The sequence below is a fragment of the Peromyscus maniculatus genome, chromosome X (genome assembly GCF_049852395.1).
Source record: "Peromyscus maniculatus bairdii isolate BWxNUB_F1_BW_parent chromosome X, HU_Pman_BW_mat_3.1, whole genome shotgun sequence".
Taxonomy (NCBI): Eukaryota; Metazoa; Chordata; class Mammalia; order Rodentia; family Cricetidae; genus Peromyscus; species Peromyscus maniculatus.
The window spans coordinates 80,374,609-80,400,471 of record NC_134875.1 but is presented as its reverse complement, the minus strand read 5'-3'; the positions used below and the strand labels follow the sequence as shown (position 1 = coordinate 80,400,471).

Here is a 25,863-nt window from a genome sequence, read left to right as displayed (position 1 = left end):
CACAGGGCCACATGTTAAATATACTGAAATATTGTAAATTCTCAAGGATGCATTCGTTTCTGCTTCTGACCTCACCCCATCTCCAATGTATTACAATTTGCAATTAAGATTTCTATGATGAAATGTCTTACTTAAGGCCTTAATTTCTCATCCTACATGACCACTAAAATGTTCTTTAGTAATTGTGAAGAAACCTCTATAATTATGAGTTCTTTTGGAATGATTAAAAGAGGAAAATGTTATGTTCTTCAAGATAACAAAAGAATATGGACATTTTCCTGCACATTATTTGACTATTCTAAACCAAAATAATAGGAATCAGGAAAATGCATAATGAAATGTTTACTAAGCTCATTGAAAGGAGAAACTGTATTTTCACCAGGAGTCCTCCAACACCAGAATGTCTGGTGTACAATATATTTTGAAAATAAATGAATTAATTCCTACAAGGCATTTAATCATCAGCAAACATGATGAAGACATGTCTCATGTTCTCAATGAATCTACAACATAACAATCCATATATAAAGTAAGTGCTAGAATGGAATGCACAGGTGGACTGTGAGAGTAGATGAACAGCAGTTAATTTTGGCTGGAGGCATTTTAGAAAGCCCCCTGGAAAAGGCAGCACTTACACATCAGTTCCAATTTTATACACCCATTTTGTGCCAGGAACTTTCTGACCTGGCTACTTTTCCCCAACCATTTTGATGTGACTTAAGATAAATAAACCATCATGTTTTCTTCAGTTTTATAAATTACCAAGTAATGTGTAAAACAGATGTCCTCACCTCTTTGCTGAGTCTTGCCCCAGTGCTAGCCTTTACCAGAAGGTGAAGAGCAGGGTGCAGAGTAGAGTTGGCATAGTTATACTTTCCATTTATAAAGAATGGTGGCCTGGCCTCCTTTACTCATCTCTAAAGTCCAACAATTCTACTCAGTAAATTATACTCTCATTCCCTGAGAGTTTACATGTATCTGAATCTATATACTTCAAATACTCTGATTTTCTCCCCTAAAATTCAGTGACACTAAAGAGAAATGATGTTTGACCAACACTGTATTCTCTTGTTCTTAGACTTGAAGTACACAGGAAATTTTCAATTGGATTTCTAACTGCAATTTCATGCGTAATATAACATTCCTTTAGCTGGGGACTTCAAAAGTATGATTGACACAACCTAGAAGTCAACTTGTAGATGCATGTTCCTCAGTGGTACAGTGCTTGAATTTGCAAAGCCCTGGGTTTGATCTGCAGCAGAGAGGTATAGAGAGAAGTGGAAGGAGGGAGATGGGAAATAAGTTAACCTAAGTGATATATATATGCATGCAAGCATGAGGACCTGAGTTCATATATCTAACATCAATATAAAAAGCTGGGCATGGCATATAGATGTTATCCCAGTTCTGAGGAGGTAGAGATAGGCAGATCGGCAGATCTCTGGAACTCCTAGCTGAATTGGTGAGCTCCAGGTTCAGTGAGAGACATTATCTCAAAAAGTAAGGTGGAGGGCTGGAGAGAGAGCACAGTGGATAATGTGCTTGACACACAAGTGTGAAGACCTGAGTTCAAATCCCCAGAACCTACATAAAAGTTGGACATGTGTGAGCACCTGTGACCACAGCACTGCCACCAGGAGAAAGAGGTGGAGAAATGGGAAGCCTTGGCTGCTCACAGGCCAACAAACTGGAATACACAGCAGGAAACAACAGAGCCCTTGTCTTAAAGCAGAAAGCAAGGAATGACATACAAGGGTGTACTCTGACCCCCATACATGTGGTGTGGCACATGCACAACCACATTCACAGACATGCAATCATACATATACATCACACACCAAAAAATATAGGGGGTTGAAGAAGTCACCTCCTGACTTCTATCCTCTCTCTCTCTCTCTCTCTCTCTCTCTCTCTCTCTCTCTCTCTCTCTCTCTCTCTCACACACACACACACACACACACACACACACACACACACTCCAAACAATAAAATAATCAAAGAAAGTAACACAGGAAAAAGCAAACCTCTACCCTAACTGGCACTGCAATTAGGTAGGGATGTTACACCAGATAGCATTAGTTTCATAACAAGTATAGTTCCCTGTTGGCTTTTTTTTTCATTATAACAGATCAAAAATGTCCTGATTTAGATTTTTTTTAGTGCTGGTCATGGAGTCCAAAGCCTTGCCCATTGTAGACAACAACTCTGTCACTGAGTCATAATCCCAGCCTCCAGGACTGAACTGGAAAAGATGAGGGTCTAGAATAAAAGAAGCTGGTGGTAAGTGAGAGCCTTACCAGAGTAAGAAAAACTGTGTCATCAAATGAGGTACCATTATAACCAACAGCTGCCTAAAGATGTACCAGCTTAATGAAATGGAACCATGAGGAAACATTTTGATACCCCATGGAAGTGAGAGATAGTAATAAAGGAAGAACTGAATAAAGGTACAAAAGTAGAAATTTTAAACCTGTATACATGTTTATATTTGTCTAAACTTTATTCTGTGTTACATACTACAATAGGTAAGAAAAATGACATGTTTATGTTTTCATTTTATCGGAAAGATAATACAATGAGCAATCTATTTCCTGAACTATGCATGTCTAGATAGTGGTTCTAAAGGTTCTAACCAGTCCCCTGTCTCCCAATTACTGCATACCAGAAAAACTAAATGGAGGCAAAGCCTGTGAACATGAATGCTGTAGAAGTGGTCCATATCCTTAGAGAATCTGATTAAAGCCAAGGACTCAAGGAAAAAATGAATATGAATATACACACATTTTGTAATTTCTGGAGGTTCATAGGCTTGAAGTTAAGGGCTCCTGTCTTGGTTTCTTTTGGCACTGAGCACATTGTTTCCTTTCTTGTCTAAGCATACTGCATTCTTAGCTGGTTATTAGCAGCATCACCTTCCAGAAACAGGTTCCATACTCACTCTTGCTCTTTGCCTCAGATGTTATGCTAATGGAGTGTGGATAGTGGCTTAACTCAACTTGACTTGGGGTCCTTGGGAAACTGGCATGTTGCCACAACTGCTAGCCCTGTCTTGGAAGCTAATGTGCCATCTCGTGTGTAACAATAACACAGTAAAAATAACAGAACAGGAATTCCCTAAACCATTTTTTTTTAAACCTAGCACATTGACAGGCATGCAAAAACCCGACTGGAGGTGTAATTTTTTTCGCCTTCTTTCTTACGTTAATTTTTCTTCCTGATTTCAATTAGCCAAACTTGAATGGAGACATTACAGACAGTTCAACCCCACCTCAGAGCTGTGCAGACAGCTCTTGTTGCCAAGCTGTCTATCACCAAGACAACTGGGCCAATGTGCTTTGCTCTGGGTAAATAGCTCATCAGGGCCAGTTGCAGAAGGAGCCATTTTACAATGCCCTCCCATTGGATCAAAATCCTTATGCTCAGCAATCCAAAATATGTTTTGAAAGTACATGGGGTTATAAATAAATAATCATTAATATTTCCACAAAATTTTTTACACTGATGAAAAGTGGCTTAGCTCCAGAGGTCGTTTGTTTGCAAGTTAGTTTGAGGGATCTAGTAAGTGCAGAGTTCCTCTGTTTGTGAGTCATTGTTATTTTTTTCTTTGCATTAATCATAAGTTTCTTCCAACACTGTCTTGTCAACCACAAACTCCCCTGAAGTCATCAGTAATATAGCAATCCTTCTGTCTCTGGTCCCTTCTCTTGAAAGCATTTTGAATAAGAAGTTATGATAAACATGTGAGATGGTTGGCATTCTTGCCTCAGATGAAGCACTCAGCTGAGGTTAGTGCTTGGACACAGTGCCACTTAACAAAAACATATTGTTGATAAGTTCAGCACATATAAATGAGTCAGAAATAGAGAAACTCAGCAGATTCAAAGAGAGTTGTTTTTCAGTTGTTGTTGTTTTAATTTGACATACAAGTTCTGAGTTTGGGGTCTTTAGGGATCTAGCAGAGGTGGCAGACCACTGTTCTCCTATCCAGCCTCCGTTGATGCTGATCCACCCTAGGCAGCCTTGTAAGCAGCCCCTCATAGCTTTATTGTTTTCTGGGCTCCTTGGTGGCAGGTGTCTGCTAATCAAAGGCTTAAGAAGGTGTGGGGTTGAGGAGTCAGCTCTGACTGCAAGGAAAACTTTCCATTCAGCCTTGGGCAACAATATTGGAGCTTTTTTTTTTTTTAATGTTGTAATCAACTCTGTGCCAAGTGGGGCCCAAGCTCCCCCTACACAGCCCCAGGAATCCAACGAAAGAAGTGTTTTCAATTCTCTTCAGAACGTCTGATCTCCCACACTGCAGACCAAATAAAAACAGTCTGGGCCAATTGTGCCTCCTCCTACCCCCATCTATTGTGGAATCCGCCTGGGAGAAACTCAGGAAAGTTGGCCTTGGGCCAGCACTGGCCTTCCATGGCAGCAGAAAATTTCCCTCACCTTCCCTCCATCAAATGTTTTCAGAAAATGAAGGACAAGCCCCCATCTCAGATACCCCATGGGAAGGGACAACTAGGAGAGACAGAGCCAAGCCTAAAATGATTTAACTGGAATAGAACAACCCCCAAAACTCTAAGGCCTGAGTTGACATCTTCTGTATACTTACTGCTTTTTGTTACCTTTGCTCCTAGCTGGGAAGAAGAACACACAGTTACTTGGGAGTTGAACTGGCCACAGATTGGCACTCAGTGCTACAGCTTACTTCCTAACGACAGACTTAAACTACTTTTTCCACAGACCAAAGCTCTCATCCCTGGTCTCCACTAGCTAGCAGTGTGGCTCAGCCACACGCGGACTTTCACTTTCGTTCTCCCATTGTAGAAACTCGAGGTCACTACTAGTGACCTCCACCAGTCAAGCATTTCAAGTCACTTCTGGAGTCCTGAGTTGTGAAAACACATAAGTGGGATGACACTCCTGAAGTTACCATCTACCTAACTCCCAACCCCCACCAACTTTGACAAACTCTTGGCCACAGATCCCTCTGGCTGTGTCTCTTAGGGGTCTCGAAGTCCTGAGAAGAATGAGTAGGACATGCAACACCGAGTCTATTATAAAGTCCAGGTGGCCATGTTCAAAGCAAGAATAACTTAAAACTAGGTTTCCTGGCCAGACACCAGTTTATACACTAATAAAGTTCACAGCAGATTTTTCCCTAAGAATTTTACCAAGCAAACCTTCCAAGGTGAGTGAGAAGTACCTTGGAGAACATGGCTCAGTACTACTAGGGTTTTCAACTATGAGCTAGAGGAGATGGCGAAGGCCTAGATAAAGCACAGATATTGGAATGGGGACTCTTAGAAACCAAAGACTTCTCTAGACCTCAATAAACAAAAGGTAAAAGGGCTAATCCTACAGTTGCAGGTGCACAGGAGTGTGGTAGGGAACAGCTGGAAGACTAGAACCGCAGCTTTGGAAAGAACCCCATGCAGCCCTCTTTTTCCATTCTTAAGATAGAATGGTCCCTACCTAAAGTTGTTGGGGGAAGGCTGTGAGGGAGAACATAGTGGAATTTTAGGCAGTATAATGCTTAGTAGAAATACAGGCTATTTCCATCTTCAAAATATTCTAGTCTGGATTTATTAAAATAAAACTAAATAAAAAAAGAACAAGGCTAAACTCAAACTTATGTTTTTGTGTTCATGACACTAAATAAACAGATTTTGGTAAATTCTCCCCTTTTAACTCGTTGGTTGGTATTGTATAGATGCAGCCAGCATCTAATATGCTTTCAATTGTGTCTTCAGCCCTCAAGACCCTGGGGGTCTGAAATCTCAGCCAACTTTGCAATTTAATCCAAAACCCAAAGCAGTTCAGATTCCAAGTAACCTGTTACCCTCTGCTAGCAAAACATCACTGGTGGTTTGAAAAAGGCCATTTTTAATAACCCCTTTTCAGTTTCCTGGCAGGCCCCTAGCTTTACTTCAAAGTTGATTTTCCCCAGTGAGAGTACAGCTGGAAGAATCCAGAAGTGCGCTGTGCCATGCTTCCACTACCCTGGGCTCTGAAGGCCCAGCTGTAGGGCAACAAAGAGGACTGGGATTGGAAGGCAGACAGGGGGCTGGGCAGGCTGTGGGGGGCTGGGCAGACTGTGGCTTACAGGGAAGTTTCCTCAGCTAGGGCTTCCCAAAGACAAAACAGTGCATCACCCATAACAGTGAACTAGTACAGGAACAGAATCCAAATTGAATTTTGGGATTGTATCACTTTGGCTTATTTTAAAATAAATTTGATAATAAAAAAGAAATTTGGGCTGCCTCTTGAGTGTTACAGTAGTTTGGGATTTTTTGTTGTTGTTGTTATTGTTTTCTCTCAGTGGCCCGTTCTTCAGATGTCACACAATAAGGTGCCAAGAAAACAGTCTGAAGAGAGATGCTGGAGGCAGGGAGGAGGCAAGGGAGCAGAACTTCATTTGTGCAGATGAATGAAGACAGCTACAGCCTGAGATAGCCTGAAACTCCAAGACAGCAGTAGCCTTGCAAGCCTGACTTTTCTCTTGTGTTTCTTGCCCAGGACTAGTGAAGTTGGGGTTGCCAGTCAAATGACCACTTAGCTCCAAATGTCTCATTTAAACTCCAAGTCGTCTTAAAACAGCAGAGAAGGACTGGGGCCAGAAAGTGCTTTCTAGTACAAACACTAGTGCACTTTTACGAGGCAGGTAAAGCCTGAAATTATGTTGCTAATTAATTTTATATTTCCTCCAGCTACCTAGAACCAACTGCAGCCCAACATTCCTCAATTGGGATTTGGCCAAGAATTTAGATAATGCCATTTATGGACTATGCCAACAGTTGAGGTCATGCTTTCTGTCTAAAGGGGAAAAAGAAATAGGGAGGAATTCATGGAAAGTACATATGGGGAGGGGGAACAAAAGAGAGAGGAAAGAGACGAGAGGTAAAAATCTCTCTATAGCAACCAAGCCCAAACACACACACAGAGGAGACAGGCCCAAGAGGCATCTGTACAACTTGGGGGCAGGGGGAACATGAAGCAAAACAGTCTAAAGCAGCATTCACAGGGAAAGCTCAAGAAACAGCAAGGTCGATTCACAGAAGCAACGCCTCCAAAATTGTGAAGGACATCAAAAAGCCTGGTGCCTTGCATCATGGCTGCTGGCAAACGCTCTTTGCTTTATGCACGCCAGGAATGTGAACTGCCTGCCACCTGGTTCAGGTTTGGTAATTAGAAGTGAGGTTTTGTTTCTAGCAGGAATTCAAGGATAGGAGGACTAGAGAGAAGCTCTAGAATCAGGGTAGCCTGAATATTGCAATTGGATAACCCTTTGGATGTCATTCAGTCTAATCATTCCTATTGAGATGCGAAAAGGGAGGCCCTGAATGGGAAAATAGCACAGCCAAATGGTGCTGTTAGCCACAGAGAAAAGACTGGCACCAGCTCCCAGCTCTTCATATTGAACATTCCACTGCTCCAAAAGAAAATGCGAAAGGCAAGACTGTGCAAGATTATTTTATAAAGTTAAAGTTTCTAAACCTGATACTATATCATCTCTGCTTTCTTTAGTGTCAAAATATCTTTTTGGGAAACAATGACCCCCAAAAGTAACTGTTGTTTTAAAAGGTTTTCTCTGTTTTATAGTATAACCAGCAAGAATAATAACTAGAAGCTCCATGTGACACATCAGTATTTGGGGGCAAATATTTGGCATGTCAAAACAGTAGTCTAGTCCGGTCTCCTGCCACATATCACCAGTCCACCCAAATTCTCATCTGAGCCTAAGTTTGGAAGCCATTGAAAACGCTACTGAAGTGTTATGCAGGGAAGAGTGCATTTGAAATAGGATGGTTTGGCTGGGGTATGAATGCAGGGTGAGCTAGGGAAGGGAGGAAGAGTGTGGAGAACCAAGCTGCCTTGGGTTCAAATTCTCAGCCTGTTCTGTTTTATTTTCTGTTATTTTGTGATGACAACTTCAAATGATCATTGTATCCTGCTTTAATGGCAAATATCTCTGCTATTATATAGTTATATTTTTGATTTGAGAATGTTTTTAAATTTTCCTCATGAGGAAAAAAAAAGTCATAACACTCATTTCCCATGTGGTATGCTTCTTGTATAGAAGTTTAGAGAGGTTTTGTGACTTACCTAAAATTACCTGGTTCCTACATGTTCTGCTTCATTCTAGACCTTTTAGTCCTTCCTCTAGTCTCCATGTCTATCCTATTTTTGTTAATTTAGCTTCTCAGTATGACCCATCAGCTGGAAGCACTCTCCACCCCCAAATGCTCAGAAGCAGCACTCTGCAAGGCAGAGCTAAGACACACCAGGCTTCAGGTCCCAGAGACATTTGCAGGGGGGGGGATCTCTGCCTCCTGACCGCCCACTGATGTGACCTCTGGGAAATTTGTGCCCTAGTTGTCCCATCACTGCAGCCACCCTACTGCTATTGCTTCTGGCCAGATAAAGGCCAGAGCAGAGAATCTGCATGTCAAAATGCACACCCAGTATGATCATTGTCATCAAATTCTCATGATCCTCATTGAGATGACTCAACGATCATGTTAGGAATATATTTCCTCCTAGGAACCACCCTGTACTACTCAATTAAGAGTCAACCTGATCATGAAAAAGGATTTAACCATTAATCTTAACCAAGGCAGAGTAAATAACATGGGCAAAACAACCACAATATTCCAAATCCCAAGCTGAATGTGTTTGAGATTCCTATTTGGAACTGGGGCTGTTTCGAATTGTTTCTAGCTGGGATCCTGGTTGTTTGTGATGATCCTCATATATATATATGCCCCTTTATGTGTGTGTGTGTTGGGGGGGGAGAATCACATTTCCCAAGTGAATAGCAAAGATAGCCTCTGGCTCCTGGTGAGTTTAGTGATTAGCAAGTTCCAGAACCCTGACTTAGCAAAAGTACTGCGAGGGAAGACCTAGTAGTTACTTAGCTGTGGCTCAGACAGAACCTGCATCATTTGTAATAAATAACTTTTGAAAGAAGTTGAACTTGTATCTATCTCTGGGCAGGCAGGAGCCCAGTACAGATCATAGATCTGGCCCATCAATAAATGTTCATCTCTCAGACCCTGGTAAAATAAAACAGGACTCAAGGGCTTTGGGTAAAACAGTCAGCTTCCCAGACTCACATGGGAAAAAGTTAATATGGTGGTAATGAGCCACTTAAATGCCTGTCTGCCTATGTTACAATAACATGCCCTTTTCATTCCTTCCAACAGCTCCCAAAGGGCACTGTGGACAGCCATGTTTTCTGGGTATTTAGCTCCCACTCCACAAGCCTACCAAAAGCAAATCACTTCCTACTTTCCCAATTTTTTTTTAAACACGCTGAGTCCCTCCCCATTCTTTTTCTTTTATATTGTCTATTTGTCATGAGTTTTCCTTCTCTTATGCCTTTTACAATTCTTTCTCCTTTATTCTTTCAATGTTTAGGACTATTTTTTATTGTTGCTGTTGGGGATCTTTTCCCCTTTCCCTCTCTATTCTATTTCTTTGCTCTGCCTGTCATATTTTTAGTAATTTCTTTTTCTGTTTAGTAGAACCTCCTTTACTATGTTTTTGTTGGGTTTTGCTTTGTTGTTTTTATGGAGCTTTGTGTTTGTTTCTTTATTCTATCTTTTTCTCACTTTTAAAAATGGGGTTTGGTTTACTTTTTCTTTGCCATGCTTTTTTTCTTCCCTTGGGTCTTAGCTGCTCTGTTTTTCCTTTTTGCTTTTTAGGAGGTTTGTTGGGAGGGGGAATAGTTGTTTTTAGATTTTTTTCATAGATACTTTTCTTTCAAAATTTTCATATATATATATATATTGTTTTCTTTAATTAAACTTTTGTCTCTGAGCCATCTATGGTGGTACACGCTGATAATCTTGGCATTTAGGAGGTGGAGGCAGGGGGATTATGAGTTTAAGGCCAGCCTGAATTACACAGTGACATCATCTTGTCTCAAAAAAGAAGAGAGATCCATTTTCCTCTCGTCCTCCACCACTGTATTCATGTGTTCTCCTTTGTCTTTCAACTTGAAGCAGCATCTTTATTTTAACACAACTTTAGATTCACAGAGATGTCACAAAGACAGTATTCAACATCCTCAACAATGGGCTTCCTCTATTACTAATGTCTCTGATTCAGGATGTATAATTTTTATACATTTTATTATGTATCATGTTTTAACTGAGGTCAATTCTTTATTCAAATGTCCTTAGTTTCTACCCAATGTCCTTTTTCTATGCCTGTCTCCCATCTAGGATCCCAATGACATTTATTTAGGTTTAGGTCACATCTCTTTAGGTTCTTCTTGCTTGGACAATTCCTCTGACTTTTCATCTTTTTGGATTATAGCGATAGTTCTGAAGCATAGTGGGCAGGTGTTTTGCAGAATGTCCCTCAATTGGGACACAATGATGCTAACCTTAGTCTTGTGCTTTTTTGGGTTTCCCCACTATGAATGGACTTTCTCCTTTATTCTGAACTGCAGTAGAGAAGTAGAAGTAACAGAGGAAAACTTGACCTTGGAAATGTAAAGTACTTGTTTCAAGGGAACCAATGACTTACAGAGCAGGAAATTGTCATAGAGATATGTTAATTGTCAAAGCTAACTATAATAAACAGTTCCCAAAGGCTAGAAATTATAAATGACAGGGAGACTTTGAGTTGAGAGCAGAAAGTGGCTGTAAGCTATGTAGGAAGGTGAACCAGGAAAACTTTTAAAAAGTTAGGGGACTTTATATGTGATCTTGAAGGAAAGAGGCAAAATGGCAATAGGAAAGATGAAAGGGCACAGGAAATGCTAGACCAGCACACAGCAGTTATGCTCAGTTCTGATATTAAAATGAATTTCCAATGAACCATAAATGTAGAAATGACTCTTTTGTATGGTCATACATGTGTGTGATTTTTTTTCAGTTCATGGTAAATGAACTCACATAGGTACTTATAGGATGGAATTGAAATAGGGTGCTTCTAGTAAAGCAAATCCCCGGCCAGCCAAGCCTGATGTTACAGAACTGTAATCCCAGCTATGAGGGAGACTGAGGCAGGAGGATCACAACTTCAAGACTTTCCTAACTCCCAGTGGTGGTCAACTTAATGAGCTATCTGGTCTCAATATAAAATGTTCAAGAGTGCTGTGGTTGTGTTTCAGTGCTAGATAGCTTATCTGGAATGTGTAGGGTCCTGGGCTCATTTCAATACATGCTGAGCTGGCTCTTCAGCTCAGTTCAGAAGCAATTGATTTTCCAAGCATGTTTGCCTTTTTGGAGGCTGCTCTCCTGTCAGGTTTCCTTCACAGCAACATGTAATTTGCACATCATGTCAGAATCACCAAAATTTAGGTAGGCACCGGTCTATTTCACAGGAACCAACTCTCAGGAAAAAAGTAGCAAGAGCTTTAAGGGTCCAGAACAAACTGCAAGAGTGTACACTCTGTAGTTTATAGTCTACACAGAGGAAAAAATAGTTATTTGTTACTGTGCATACCTATATCTTCATCAGAATGGATTACAGCAAGAATTAAGTTCTAGTAGGTACTTGCTTTGTGAGTGTATCTGTCGGTGGTACTAGAGATTGAACCTATGGCTTTGCACATGCTAGTTAAGCATTTTACCATGGAGTACCAGCAATTATAAAGATAATATCCATACCACCATGATTTGTATATGGTCCGAGTGTGTCTCACAACTTTATATGTTGAAACCTTCCCCCATTGTAATGTATTAGGATGGTACAAAATTAATTCAGTGTTTAGAGACAAGGCCTTTAAGATATGACTATGTTTAAATAAGGCCATTATGGCACAGCTCTCATGGTTGAGTTCTGGTAAATTAAGGCAAGAAGGAAGACATGGAGTCACATACATGTCCCTTGCCTCTTGTCATATGATACTCTATATAGCTTTAGGACCCTGGTTGCAAAGTCAAGGGTCCTTGAACTAACATAAAGTCTTTAGTTTATAAAGTCTCCAGTCTCCTGTATTTTGTTACATAACAGTAAATGGACTAATATAGATATTTAGACTTCGCAGTACTATTGTAAGTACTAAAAGAATGTATGTGCATGAAAGTGTTTCAAACAGAGTCTTGTATAGGATAAGACAATGGATGTATGAGCTACTGTCATCACTATAGCTGTTGATTGTTGTGGCTCCTGATGCTGTTACTGTAAAAGGAAACATCTTAGAGTTTCTTGAAGCTATTATATATTTTCTTCAGTTTTTTCCTCACAGGTTTCTCCCAAAATGAGAGTGGTTAGCTGTCACTGCTCTTTCTCTGAGATACCATCCCCACCAAGAGCTAAACTCTAGAATGAATAGTTAATCAAAATTATACCCCCAAAACTGCCCTGGACACAAGGAAAGCTTGCCCTTCCCTGCCTGTCGTTCCACAGCATCACTGAAGCAAGCTGCCTCGCATGTCTTATCACTATTCTTGTACAGACATGGAAAAGATGCAAACAGGCCAGCACGCACTACACTCTCTGAGAATTAGCCTAGAGCATACTGCTTCCATTCCTTTGTGTGATCCAGTTTTTCTTCCTTCCTGCACTTCTCAATGCTTCTACAGAGTTGCACGTTACTGACTAGCCATAGACAATGCATTGCCTTATCCTTAGCTAGGCCTTTAGGCAGCTGGGACTGGTGGGACAGGCTAGACTCCACAGGCACTGGTTCATTCCCATTGTAGCTGGAGTCCTCCATCTCATTCCTGTAAGAACCCCATAGGAAGGAGAAACCAAACTCACAGATACATACCCCGTGTTTGGTCACTCCCCCTTTTCAGGTAAAGGGCAACTAAGACATTTACATTTCCCCCCAGCAAGTTCTGTCACTGGCATCTGCTTACTTTCTCCTACACTTTAATTGATCCTCGACTCCTGGTGCAAGCCTTTGTATGATCATACGGGTTTCAACATCCTTGGTCCAACTACCATAACCTCTTCCTACACCTACACCACTTATCCACATCCTCAGTCACGCCCAGAATCTTTTTGTCACCAAAACTGCCCCACCTGTGTCATCTTCTACTCTCTGGCTGCTTCTGTCCCACTGGGAACCTTTCTCTGTTTCTACTAATGGCATTCTTAGAACTCTTGATTTCTCCCAATTTACCAGCCTCATTCAGCATAATTACCTTCTCTGACTGGCCTGGGATCTGCCATCCATTATTTCAATCACTGCCCTTTCCATACTCTTAACCTTCTCCATCATCCCCTGGTGCCACCTGCACATCCACATTCTGCTGCACCAGAAGAGTTCTTCCTGGAAATCCTGGCCAGTTCCCACTCTAATCACCTCTATAGCCTCATCTTTCCACTGCTCACTGCCTTAACTCCTGAATCTTTACCCATGTCCTCTCTACTGGGAACATTATGCTCTGACCTGTCATCTTTAAGGCAAAGCCTCTCAGCCTTACCTCTCCATTTGCTCTCCCCCTCTTTTTCTTCCTAAGGTTTTGGGATAAATAGTGTATTGTTACTGCCTCTTCTCACAGTGCAGTCTGCTTCTGTTTCCTGAGTACATCCTCTTATCATCAGTACTGTTATTATAATTAATAATTGTACTGTAGCCACCACTAGACCTCAAGTGGGAGCATCTTGTCTAACTTAGCTATGTGGCCCCAGAGCCTAGCACAGTGCTTGATTGATAGGAGGTGCTCAATAAACGAATTATGTCACAAACACTTACTGAGCACCTACTAGGAACCAAGCACTATATCGGCTCTGTTAGAATCCACAGAATTTGGGCCCTAATCCATCATAAGACCCACATTCAAGAACCATTGATTCTCACAGAATCCATCTCTCCTTTGTGAATGCCCATGACCACTGCTCTGTGCTGGGCCTTCCTTGCAAAGGTCAGTCAAATTTTATTGAATAAGCCTGATAAAACCCAGCAGATCACAAAAGACTAATTGCTTATATAAATGGCCATGGGTAGGTTTGTGAAGGGGTATGGAGCTGACAGCGTGTTTTCCAGGCTTTCAGAACCAGTTCTGAACAGCTCTAGGGCAACACATTAACTTGCAACTCTAACTCAACACAGCTAAGCTCTGCTAAGCTTCTACATGACCTTGCCCTGGCCCTTCAGCTTCTCTCACCAAATCTTTGTTTCTAGGTTTTTTTTTTTTTTTTTTTTTTTTTGTTTTTTTGTTTTTTGTTTTTTTTTTTTTGGTTTTTCGAGACAGGGTTTCTCTGTGGAGCTTTGCGCTTTTCCTGGATCTCTCTCTGTAGACCAGGCTGGCCTTGAACTCACAAAGATCCGCCTGCCTCTGCCTCCCAAGTGCTGGGATTAAAGGCGTGCGCCACCACCGCCTGGCTCCTGTTTCTAGGTTTTTATCTTCCACCTTCAAAACAGTGAAGAAGTTTCTTGGTCTCCTACTCAACAGTATGAAGAAATACCAATAGTAGAAGTTCTGCTGAGTTCAGGATCCCACTTCACATAATGTACTTCCCCTTTCCACTCAGAGGCTACCTTTGGTAGCTCTGCTTCATTCTACCAACTGGATCCTATGCCAGGTGGTCAATAGAAATAGAATTTGGTTTTAATGGCCAGGGAAAGGCTTCACGGACAAGAAAGGGACACTTTGTGATTACAGATCAGCAGATGGAAATGCTCTGGCTAAACATGAAGATCTCTCTCTCTCTTCCTCTCTCTCTCTCTCTCTCTCTCTCTCTCTCTCTCTCTCTGTGTGTGTGTGTGTGTGTGTGTGTGTGTGTGTGTGTGTGTGTGTGTGTGTTTCATAGTTTTCTTCTTGGAAGGAGGCAGCATGTATAATGCAAGATCAAGAGGTACAAATGGAGTAAGTGCTCTCCCCACTCCTGCCAGGGTCTCCTCTCTGGGTGTCATCACTGTTTCTTCTGTGGCCTTCTAGAGATGGTGGATACATTCACAAATACTGGTATAGCAGCATTCTAGTCACTGACTTAGAACATGGCCAAAGATGCCATAAGCAGAGGGAACAGGTATGTGCAGAAATGTTAAAGTAGGAAATGCCCTTTCATCCAATATACTCTTCTTAAGTCCAAATCTCTCTTAGTAGCCTCTTCCATCCTGCCAGGGAGCCCAAGTTCAAATTTCTAAACCCCTCCAATTGGTACCATTGTCTGCAGTTTGAAGAGTATAGTCATAGCCCCTGTTTCTTGCAACTTTGATACAGTTCTGTGAAGTCACTTTCTCCTTAGCTATCTTTGCCTTAGAGTTAGGCCAATTAATAATCCCTGTACCTCCACTGTAGCTAGTTTGAAAAACATTTCCATGTGTAGCTACTTCTAACCACTGTCCATTTGCAAATTTTATCCCTCTCCTTCAGGTCCATGTTGATTCTCATAGGCAATACTGGAATTTGGAATGAATGCCTACCTAGTGGCCTCAAGCACCTTAGGTAAAATCAAATGACCTAAGTACTGTTAGAGCTCACTAGTACTCAACAAATATTTGTTTCTTTCTCATCTTCTCTCTGATATCTCCTTTCCACCACCCTTCATCCATTCTTCACATAACATATGCATGTAGATCATCAGATGGTGTACAATTCATGAAGTATTTCTTTATGTCTTTTCTCTAATGAAATCAAGATCAGAACATTAGAACATGACAACTTACCTGAACCCTAGAGGAAGGTACTAGGAAATTCCAGGTATATACACTGCAAAGGAAAATCACTTCTAATGCCTCTTAAATCATTGACTTCAGAATGTAGAGTGGCATTACTGTCACTTAGAGGCTAAGAAGGTCAATACTTACCCTGCATTGCAACCTTAAAATACTACATATCTTTTATGACTCATCTCCAAAATCATCTTCTTCCAATAACTGGGCCATTTCATGTTTTCACAGAAGTCTGAATGAACTTTTTCCTTTCTGTGCATTGCCAAAGGTGAGTCTGTTCTTCCTGGTCTGGTGCAGTACAGTAAGACTCCATTACCCATTCCAACTCATTATCCCACCTCCCAAGGCATGTCCAACTAAATGAGGTGGGTGGCTATTGAGGAGCACATTAGGAGCTTCCCTCAACTCGTGTGTACTAAATTAAACTTAGAGTATGCTTTACCCTGAAACTGATTGACTTTCGCCTTGACCTAGTTCAGTGCATATGATGTAAGTGTAACTTAATTTTTAACTTATATGACATCTGCTTTATTTCAATGAAGTTAAAATGTTTTTCGTGTCATCAACTGTTCTTTGAAAATAATTTAATGATTTTATAAGGCTTTCATCTTGTTTCAGTCCATAGTATATCTGTTCCCCCTCTTCGAAGGCTCATCTATTTTTCCTATTTTAGCTTTTACAGATAACATTATACTAAAGGTGTATAAATCTGTAACTGAACATCTATTTCTCAGAAGACATACTTTGAAGTTCAGTTTCTCAGTCATGAGGTACTAAGATTTATCCATGTTTTTGCAGAGATTATCAAGCCACTTCCTATGACATGGTGCTGATTTAAACCACTGGTAGTATACAAGAATGATAAGATCATTGCACTGTGGCCAGCACAGTTCATAAATCTTTTCTAATATGATAGGCAACAACACTTGCCTGTCATTGTTACTCCAACTTGAATTCTTTTATCGTTAGTAACATGGAAGAGTTTTTCACTAATGTTAACATGTGTGATTTGTTTGTCCCTGTCTTGTCATTTAACCTATGTATTTCTTTTGCTTGCTTTCTGATGACGATCACATTGTCTCCCTTATAAATTGACATGAAGTATATGTAATCAGCATGTTTGCTAGCAGTCATGCTTCTTGCTATTCACAATTGATAAGTTTGATAAAATCATGGCAAACATTGTACTAGTGAGTGCTGGCCCATAGCATATAGATCTGATTTATTAACAACAAAATCACAGCCAGCAGCACCGTCACACATGACTGAAGCTCATGTGATACCCCTAGTTTATCTGTAAGGTATTTTCCAGCCTTCTTTAAGTTTAGAAGCACTAGACATTATGCTTGGGGAGTGTTTTGAACAGTGAAATCATCAAAAAATGTGATGATTGTGGCACCAAACACACCATGCAGAGAGCTTTATTTATAGCCTAAGATTGGAAACAAAAGCTGTAGTTGGGATACTGCATTTATCCAAATATGACCACATAAATACCAGAATTGATCTTTGGTTTATCACTAAATTGCAGCAAAATGGGTGATTTTGCAAATATGCAAATCATATAAGGACAGAATGTACCTTATTATATTATTGTCTGAGTGCCCAGATGACCAATTATATTTTAATGTCATTCAAGCTTTTATAGAATTTTACACTTTTAATTATGTAAGCATATAACTCTTCCCTTTTGTTATTTCATATATTTAGTTTATCGAAACCTGAAATAATATAGTCACCTTCATTTTGATGTACACGTGTGTACAAATATGTACATATTTTATTCTAAAAATTCTCTTTAATAATACACCTGAAACTTCACTTTATGAATGATGTGTGAAATCATTTGGACAGGTACCAAACATAGGTCATAAAGACCCCATCATGAGCACTGTGACATTCCAGTTCCCGGTGCAGGCTCCTCCGAACACAGGCAGGCCAGTTCTGGAATACATAAGCAATTGCCAGAAAATAGAAAAGAAGGGAAGAATGGCCTTACCTTCACCATTCCATGAAGGTGCTGGCTCTTAGGCCACTTAAGTAGTGAGGGTGCTGATCTCTCCAAGCCACAAAATGGTATTCTCTGAAGTGCTTCTAGAGCTCATTCTGTGCCTCTCGGTGAACCTGTTGAGTCAGAATATGGGTCACTGGGTGTCTGGAATCTGTATTTCTAAATCATGTTAAACTATATAGAACATGAAGTTTACCATTCAATCTTTTTTAATCACACAGTTCAGTGGCATTTACCACATTCCCACTGTTTGCAGCTGTTCATCTCCAGAACTTTCTCAGCTTTCTTCCCAAAGTTGAAACTTTGTACCCATTTCACAGGAACTCCCATCCTCTCTTCTACCTCACCAGCATTAACCACTATTCTACTCTGTCTCTTGAATCTCCATATCCTAAGTAACCTACAGCAGTAGCATCTTACAGTATTTGCCCTTTTGTGTAAAAAAAAAAAAGGTTTATTTTAATAAGAAAATGGCCAGTGCTAAAGCGCATCCATGTCTCATGCAGCATCACTTATTTTTGAAAATCTTATATTTCTCAGGGACCTCTGAGGGTCCCAAAACCCTCCCAGAGGAACTCATGAGTCAAAATTACCTAACATTAAGAAATTGTGAGAGGACTAGATAGATGGCTCAGAGATTAAGAGCACTTGCTGCTCTTGCAGAGCATTTAAGTTCAGTTCCCATCACCCACATAAGGCAGCTCTCAACTGCCTGCAACTCAGAATTCAGGGGATCCAATGCCTCTATGTGATATGGCAAAAGACTGAATGAGGAAGACACGAAGTATAGTTGTAGTGGGTAGCCATTCCAGCTTTGATCTGGAAGTTCCAACCCCCATTGAGGCTTCAGTAACTGTCACGCCTACAAGGCGGAGCCGAGAGAGGACCCTGAAGACCCCAGATGCAGATGGGCCGGCTTTCTTGGTTCCTGGACCCTGGATGCTGGAGGTAGACTAAGCAGAGTTCTCCAGAGAACACCGCTGGACTGCGCTACACCTTTCCCAGACCCTGTAAACTATCCCTTCACTTGTAAGTTACCCCACAAAATAAACCTCCCTTTTAACTATGTGGAGTGGCCATAATAATTTCACCAATATACAGTTACCAAAAAAAAATAAACTCATAGATGTTTTATTTGGAAATTATTAATTGTTTCCAATCAAAAATAAGTTTTGTGAACTGTTTTGAATTTATTGATGCTCTTCTTGAATTACTAGGTTTTTGAATTCTGTTTTCAGTTCTAACATGCTAAATATCAATAGACATAGCATACATAAACAAAATGTCCAAGGATCCCATAAATCATTTAAGAGTGTACAAACAACCTGAGTATGTGTACACACATCTATATTTCCAGGTACTGCTGAGACTGAGGGTTGAAAGTTTGACACCAGGACAGATAAGGTAATTTAATGAGACCCTCTCTCAAAACCCAAATCAAAAGAGGTAGAGGTGTGGCGCAGTGGTAGCACTTGCATAGAAGACATGGGAATCTTGGTTGGATCACCGGTTCTGAAAAAAAATAGTGTATGTAAAGAGTCCTAAAACAAAATTGATAGCCAAGGATGATGCCACACACCTGTAATCCCAGAACTCAGGAGGCTAAGGCAGGAGGATTACAAGTTAGAGGCCCACTGGGCTATAAGGAAGATCACAAATTAGAGACCAGCCTGGGCTATATAGCAAATTCAAGGCCAGCCTGAGCTATATAGAAAAAAAAACAGACTCAAAGGGATTGGGGTTGGTTTTTTGAGATATGGTTTCTCTGTGTAACATTCCTGTCTATCCTAAAACTTGCTTTGTAGACCAGGCTGGCCTTGAACTCACTGAGATCCACCTGTCTCTGCCTCCCAAGTGCTGGGATAAAACCACCACTTGGTTAAGGAGAGGGGACTTTTATTCTAACCTTTCTACAATAAATGAGACACAGATTAGCTCAGAATTGGGCTTTTTTAAAAAAAAAAAAAAAAAAAAGATTCCCAGGGGAAGCTCATGAGTGTCACCGCCACAAATAATCAGCATATCATAATGACTCAGGAAGATAGTGTAGTTTATCAGGTATGCCTGCTAAAACACTTAGGGAATTTAGCCCTAATACATATATACATATGGCAGTGTTGAGCCAAAAATACCAAAAATGAATTAATGAATCCTTAGGATACACCAATAAAAGGATAGTGTCCAGAATGAAGGAGGTGGTTTTCCTTTTACTCCACACCATTTCAGGAGTGCTGGGTTTAGCTTTAGAGTACCATACACCAAGAGTGACAAAAACAAAATACAGTGTGTCCTCAAAGGGACAAATGAGCTAATAAGGAGGCTGGAATGCAAGACAAATGCAGAATTGTTGAATCTAGAGGCGAATCTCTAGAGCTATCAAGCCCAGAGGACTGGAAAAATGTGGTTGAATAGCCATCATGTGGAAGAGACCCTTCTGCCCAGGTAAGGCCATCCACACATGTGACTAGTAATTCTCAAATCTGTTTATCCAGAAGGGGGCACTCCTCTGAGCTTTAGCCCTCCCCGGATTCCTTCAATCCAGACTTCCTCAGGCACCTCCAACTCCACAGGACTAGAATCAAATTATTGGTCCTATTTTCACAAGTAAAGAACCAGAGGCTCACTTGTGTTGAGGTCCTGGTCCAGTTCCATGGGGGCTCCTCAGCCACTGGTTCACAGTTCAAGTGTTTCCACTAGTTTGGCTATTTGTCCCTGTGCTTTTTCCAATCATGGTCTTAATATCTCTCACTCATACAGTCCCTCCTCCCTCTTGCCGATTGGACTCCTGGAGTTCCACCTGGGGCTCGGCCGTGGATCTTTGCATCTGCATCCATCAGACACTGGATGAGAGTTCTATCATGACAGCCAGGGTGTTCAGCCATCCAATCACCAGAGCAGGTCAGCTCAGGCACTCTCTTGACCATTGCCAGTAGTCTACAGTGGAGGTATCTTTGTGGATTTCTGGGGACCTCTCTAGCAACTGTTTGGGAGGCCCCCAGGCAGTGGAGCTGGGACCTGTCCTTGGTGCATGAGCTGGCTTTTTGGAGCCTGGGGCCTATGCTGGGACACTTTGCTCAGCCTTGGTGTAGGGAGGAGGGGATTGGACCTGCCTTGACTGAATCTACCAGGCTGGACTGACTCCCCAGGGGAGACCTTGCCTTGGAGGAGGTAGGAATGGGGGTAGATTGGGGGGGAGGTCTGGAGGGGGGAGGAGGGAGGATGGGGGAATCTGTGGCTGATATGTGAAATTAAGTTAATTATAAAATAAAATATTAAAAAAAAGAACCAGAGGCTCAAAACAATTTTTTTAGCATATTTCCTTCTGGGCTCCAGGAAGGGAATTAGTCCCAGTCTGCCTGACTCTGAGTGTATACCTTTACATTTCCATGATGTTAGTTTATATAATAATCAGGAAGAAATGAAAACACAACCCTACAGACCTATCTTGTAGCCATTTTCACTGGGGATTTGGTCTTGCCTCAAAAATGAATGTGCTTTGAAACCTAAATTTTCTAGATTATATTAAAAATTAATTTCTGGCACTATCAGGGACAAAATCATTAAGTAAAAAAACTTGGAGAGGTCCCTGCCCCTCTTTAGACCACACTTTCCTGATCATTAAAGGGAAGATCTCCATGTCTTCTTATAAACGGGTCCTTCCAAGTGTCTATAGCGGACAATGTTCTGGGGAAGGTACAGACATTATGAATAAGTGCTCATGCCATTTGGCCTGTGTAATAGCTCAGCTGTGTTCCAACCTCATCCTCCAGGACCCGCTGGGCTGCAGGCTGATCATATATCTTCACAATACTCTCATCAGCTCCAGGCACCCAGCCCAACATGACGTAGTTGTGCACAGTCCTGATGCGCCTCTGGAAATACCAGTGGGTTACTCAACTGGAGAAGGGATCAGGTAAGAATGAAAACCCTGAGGCACATACAGTACCTCTCCCCATACCCCAAGAGCCCATGGGTCACTTACTAGCTTCATGGCCTTGGACAAGTCATGGGACTTCTCTGAGCCTCAGTTTTCTCATCTGTGAAAAGAAGAAAAGGGGGAGGGGGATAACATATAAGGCTAAGGATGTAGTTCAACTGGTAGGATGCTTGCTTAGTATGCACCAAGTCTAGAACTGGCACACACCTATGATCCCAGCACTTAGGAGCAGAGGTAGGAAGATGAGAAGTTCAATGTCATCCTTGGCTACAAAACAAGTCTAAGTTTTTAGACAATGTGTCAAAAAAGGGAGGGCTAGAAATATATAATTTACCTAACTGTTGTGAAATTTTACATTTTTGGCTGAGCCAGGCTAGCCAATGCCAACTCTGCCTTGCATTCACTAGTTCTTATCAAGGTCCCCCTTCTGTGTCCTTCCATTCTGATAATTGCCCCATCATCCACTAGCCAAAGAATACTCAAGGAACTAAGGCTACATCTGGGGACTCCCAGCTCAGTCACTAGAAAAATCAGGTGGCTTCTGCTTCCTTTCACAGGGAGCAAGGTTCCTTCCCACTGAGGCCCTCTAGGCAGCTCTGCAGCAGACCCCACCCAGTCCCTCTCATTCTGCCTCTAGGGGCCAAATTGTGCAGATCAAATCCTCTTAGTCATGACAAGTCTAACGATGTCAGAAGGCAACAATCATGTCCTATTCACTTTCTAGGCTTCTTTCCTTAATCTCCCCTTTGTCTCATCCCCCTTTTAAAGAAATATATAACCAAGCACAGTACTTGAGATATGGTTCTACAAATGCTGGTCAGAAGAAAACAATCAACTCCTGCAATTTTAGAGCCTATCCAATAATTAATAAAACCCGAGTTTGCATTAATTTTTCTACCTTAAACATAGCTTCATCTGTTAGAACTGTAATTTCTTAAAAGAATTTTGTCTGTTTTATAAAAACAAGCACAAAATGTCCCACTTGCTCTTATCAACTTTATTTTGTTATTGTTGGATTATCTTTGTGGTCTAGTAAATTCTTCATAGATTTCTAGTTCTGTCATCCAGCATATTACTTTTTCCTTGCATTCCAGGTCTGTCTTCCCACCTCCTAAGTGTGATATTCTACAGCTCCACCCAAGCCATGAACCAAAAGGCTGAAGCCAAGCCAGAGCCAGGTAGAGCCCTGCAACCTTCTACCCAGGAACTCTCTATAATGGTGATGCTCAATATTTTTCCTAACTTGATGTGCCTGAGAGACCATTCATTTTCGTCATCACAGTGGCTCACATAGCATCTTAGAGACTCAGGGAGGGACAGGTCTCCTGAGAAGAAAGCTGAACTGGGAGAAAGGTGTTTCTCCAGGTGCTGCTGCTAATCCCAAAGAGAATGGGGTCCTCATCCTCCACACTGAGTGAGAATTCCTCATCCAGGAAAAATTCAGACAATAAATGATATCCTTTGTGAATGGTTTCTTCATGTGCATGGGTGGCTCTGGGAATTAAATAAGCAATGTATGTTAAGTATCCAGCATGTTTGATACCTTTAAAAAACACATTCAGAATCTAGCTAGAAGAGGAATGCTGACTCATAGTTCCTCCATCTTGTTCACAGAGCACCACAACAAAAAGCTTTGTCATGCTCTTCTCTGCCCTACAGACACACTGTAATCATCAATTAATTCATTGATTTCATCAAAAAAGGTTGTATCTCCTGGCTCCCGATTCTGACTACATGGCATAGTTCCCTAATAGGAATATTGTGGCCAACACTATACCATGTTATCTACAGCCCACATGGTCACACTTCCAGCTGCTCCTTTACCTGATCCTGCTTTTTACAGGGCCAGTAATAGAATCCAGGCAAGGTGACCAAGGCTGGTCTTAAAATCAGGTAGTTCCCACATTTTTATGGCTAAAGGGAAGATTGTGATACCCCATCCTGCTCACCCCCACATCTCTGACATGATCCCCACCCCCACCCCCAACTCCTGCCTCTCCCATCTTGGCTCCCTGTGGCTTATGATGCTGCGTACCACATCTCAAGGCTTCCAGTCACCACAGGTCCAGGGTGAAGTCGAGAAAAAAGTGAATCTGCCATCGGAGAAACCTGTGAGTGTGCAACACCAAAAGACATTTTATACTAGGTTTCTTTAGTAGTGCTAGGGTAATAATCAGCATATTATTATAACAACAACAAATATTTACATGTACACTTTATAGTTTATAAAATTCTCCAGTGAATAATTTTTTCTTTGATCCTCAAAATAGTTCAGTGGCTTCATTTGTGGAAAACCATTGCTAAAAAAATTTAGAAAGAAATTGTCTTTATCGATCTAAACTATACACACACATACACAAAAATAATCCCTGCCACACAATCCAGTTTAATAAAACAAAAATGTTAAAGGTCAGCTACTTTGCCCCAAAAGGCATTAAACTCTAAGGTTTCTATCTTTTAAGGAAGATATTAGCTGTATTTTAGAAATAAGCATAATTCTCTAAAAGGTTAATTTGCTCAGAGTCCACACAGCAAATAACAGAGATGGCTTATATGACTCTAAACCTAATTCTTTCTGTCTCAATCCTAAAACGCCATTCAACTGCCTTCAGTAAAATGGCCGCCATCCTCCCTTTGGAGAAATGGGCAGTGGCTAACTGAAGCCATCTTAAACACACAGAATCCTAACAAATTCTCAAAAAAAAAAATTTTTTTTTTTTAAATATCACCTTTTCCTCTAGGCATCCAAGTTTCTAGATCATTCTAGAAAAGCTTTTTTCTCCTTAGAGGTAGGGAGCCGCAGAACCGCATGCACCCCCCTGCCAGCTGCACCACCCAGCTCTGGCCCCACCCTCCATCTTGCAGCAGTACATCACACGTCATCGTCATCAAGTCACGGGGCCTGCCCACTGTCCCACTGCATCAGAAATGCCGCAGTCTGTGCAAATGTCATTGTTTTCATCCTCCATGTTTCAGCCCCATCTTTTCCACTGCAGTCCCCGCAAACGACAGGAACACACTCACATGACAGAAATCCAGACCACACAGTCCAGTTTCTACATAAAGCCACAGCCCTGAGGAGAGCCCATGCTAAGGATGAGAAATGAGGTACTATTCTCAAGCTGCTGCCACTTCCTCAACCACCTTGCAAAAAAATAATCAGGAAGCAAATGCCCCAACTCAGTTCTCATCAACCCACTCATTCATACCTTGTCTTACTTATTGTAATTAGCTATTTCTTCAAAATTGCTCACTCCCTCCTAATTTAAATGGCTAGCTCAGTTAAAGGGGTGAAAAGGTTGTCGTTTACGGAGTGGGACTATCAATCAAATAGCCTGAGGTGAGTCACATACAAAGAATGGCCCTAGGAGCTGGCCTGCAAAGCATCATCACTGCACCACAAACCACCCAGTCTCAGCTCCAGCCTGCCAGATGACGTCAGCATCCAGACTGCCTCCCAGATCCTGAATTTAGGGCCCCCAAACCCTGCATTGCCTCCTAGAAATGACCTTTCAACCTCTAAAGATAAATATACGTCTATATAAAATAAAAAGATATATATCTATATATCTATATAAAATCACTTCAGGTTATACTAACCTCCTCTGAGCCTTCCCTCTATCAAGCCTACTTCCTCTATTTTCCTGTCTCCTTGTCTGTTCTCTTTTCTTTCCCCCAGATTACTTTCAACTTTTATAAATACCTGGATCCTTGTCTGGGCTTGAGTCAGCATAGTCTTCAGCCATCTTCCTGAGTTTGCCGACCTCAGGCTCCAGCTCTACACAAATGGCTTAAACTGGCTCAAATGGATTTTAACTGGACAGAAATGATTTTTTTCCTTTGTCATACAATATCTAAAGTGATCAAGATCAATTTCTGGCCATTTTCAATCCACTTGGTCCAGATTAAAGCGCTTACGCAGGAGCTAGGCACTGAGGGGCTCAGGATGCATCAGGAAGGAGATGAAACTGCGTCAAATCTGCTCAGAAGACCAGTGGGGGACAAAAAGGACCTGATGCTGAGGACCATACCATTAGTAATGGTGACGCTGGAGGGGGAATCAGAAAGAACCTAATAGTCCATGAGGTAGGATCAAACCACTGTGGACCCCGGGGGAGGGGCTAAACGCCTGATGCTCAATGACGCAGTATCTAATCATTCCTGTGAGAAAGGAGGGGAAAGATGCTGATGCTCAGCAGATAGGAACAAACCACTGCCATGTACAGGGAACTGAATGGGGATGCTTTAGTGCAAGACACCATCAAACCACTCTAGGTTATGAGCTAGATAACTAGAGGGAAGGCTAAAAGCATAGAGGGCCTAATAATCTGTGATACAGGA

At 41.4% G+C, this 25,863-nt stretch overlaps 1 long non-coding RNA gene across 1 annotated transcript in view; it reads right to left on the bottom strand.

Moving 5' to 3' along the window:
- Positions 1 to 25,525, bottom strand: part of LOC107399430 (uncharacterized) — a 36,535-nt gene extending 11,010 nt beyond the window's left edge. The window contains exons 1-4 of the long non-coding RNA XR_001576064.3: positions 25,226 to 25,525; positions 23,558 to 23,631; positions 21,568 to 21,622; positions 17,574 to 17,698 (exon numbers count right to left, since the gene is read on the bottom strand). This is a non-coding gene — a long non-coding RNA (uncharacterized LOC107399430). The remainder of the gene's footprint in view (positions 1 to 17,573; positions 17,699 to 21,567; positions 21,623 to 23,557; positions 23,632 to 25,225) is intronic.
- Positions 25,526 to 25,863: the final 338 nt, after the last annotated feature.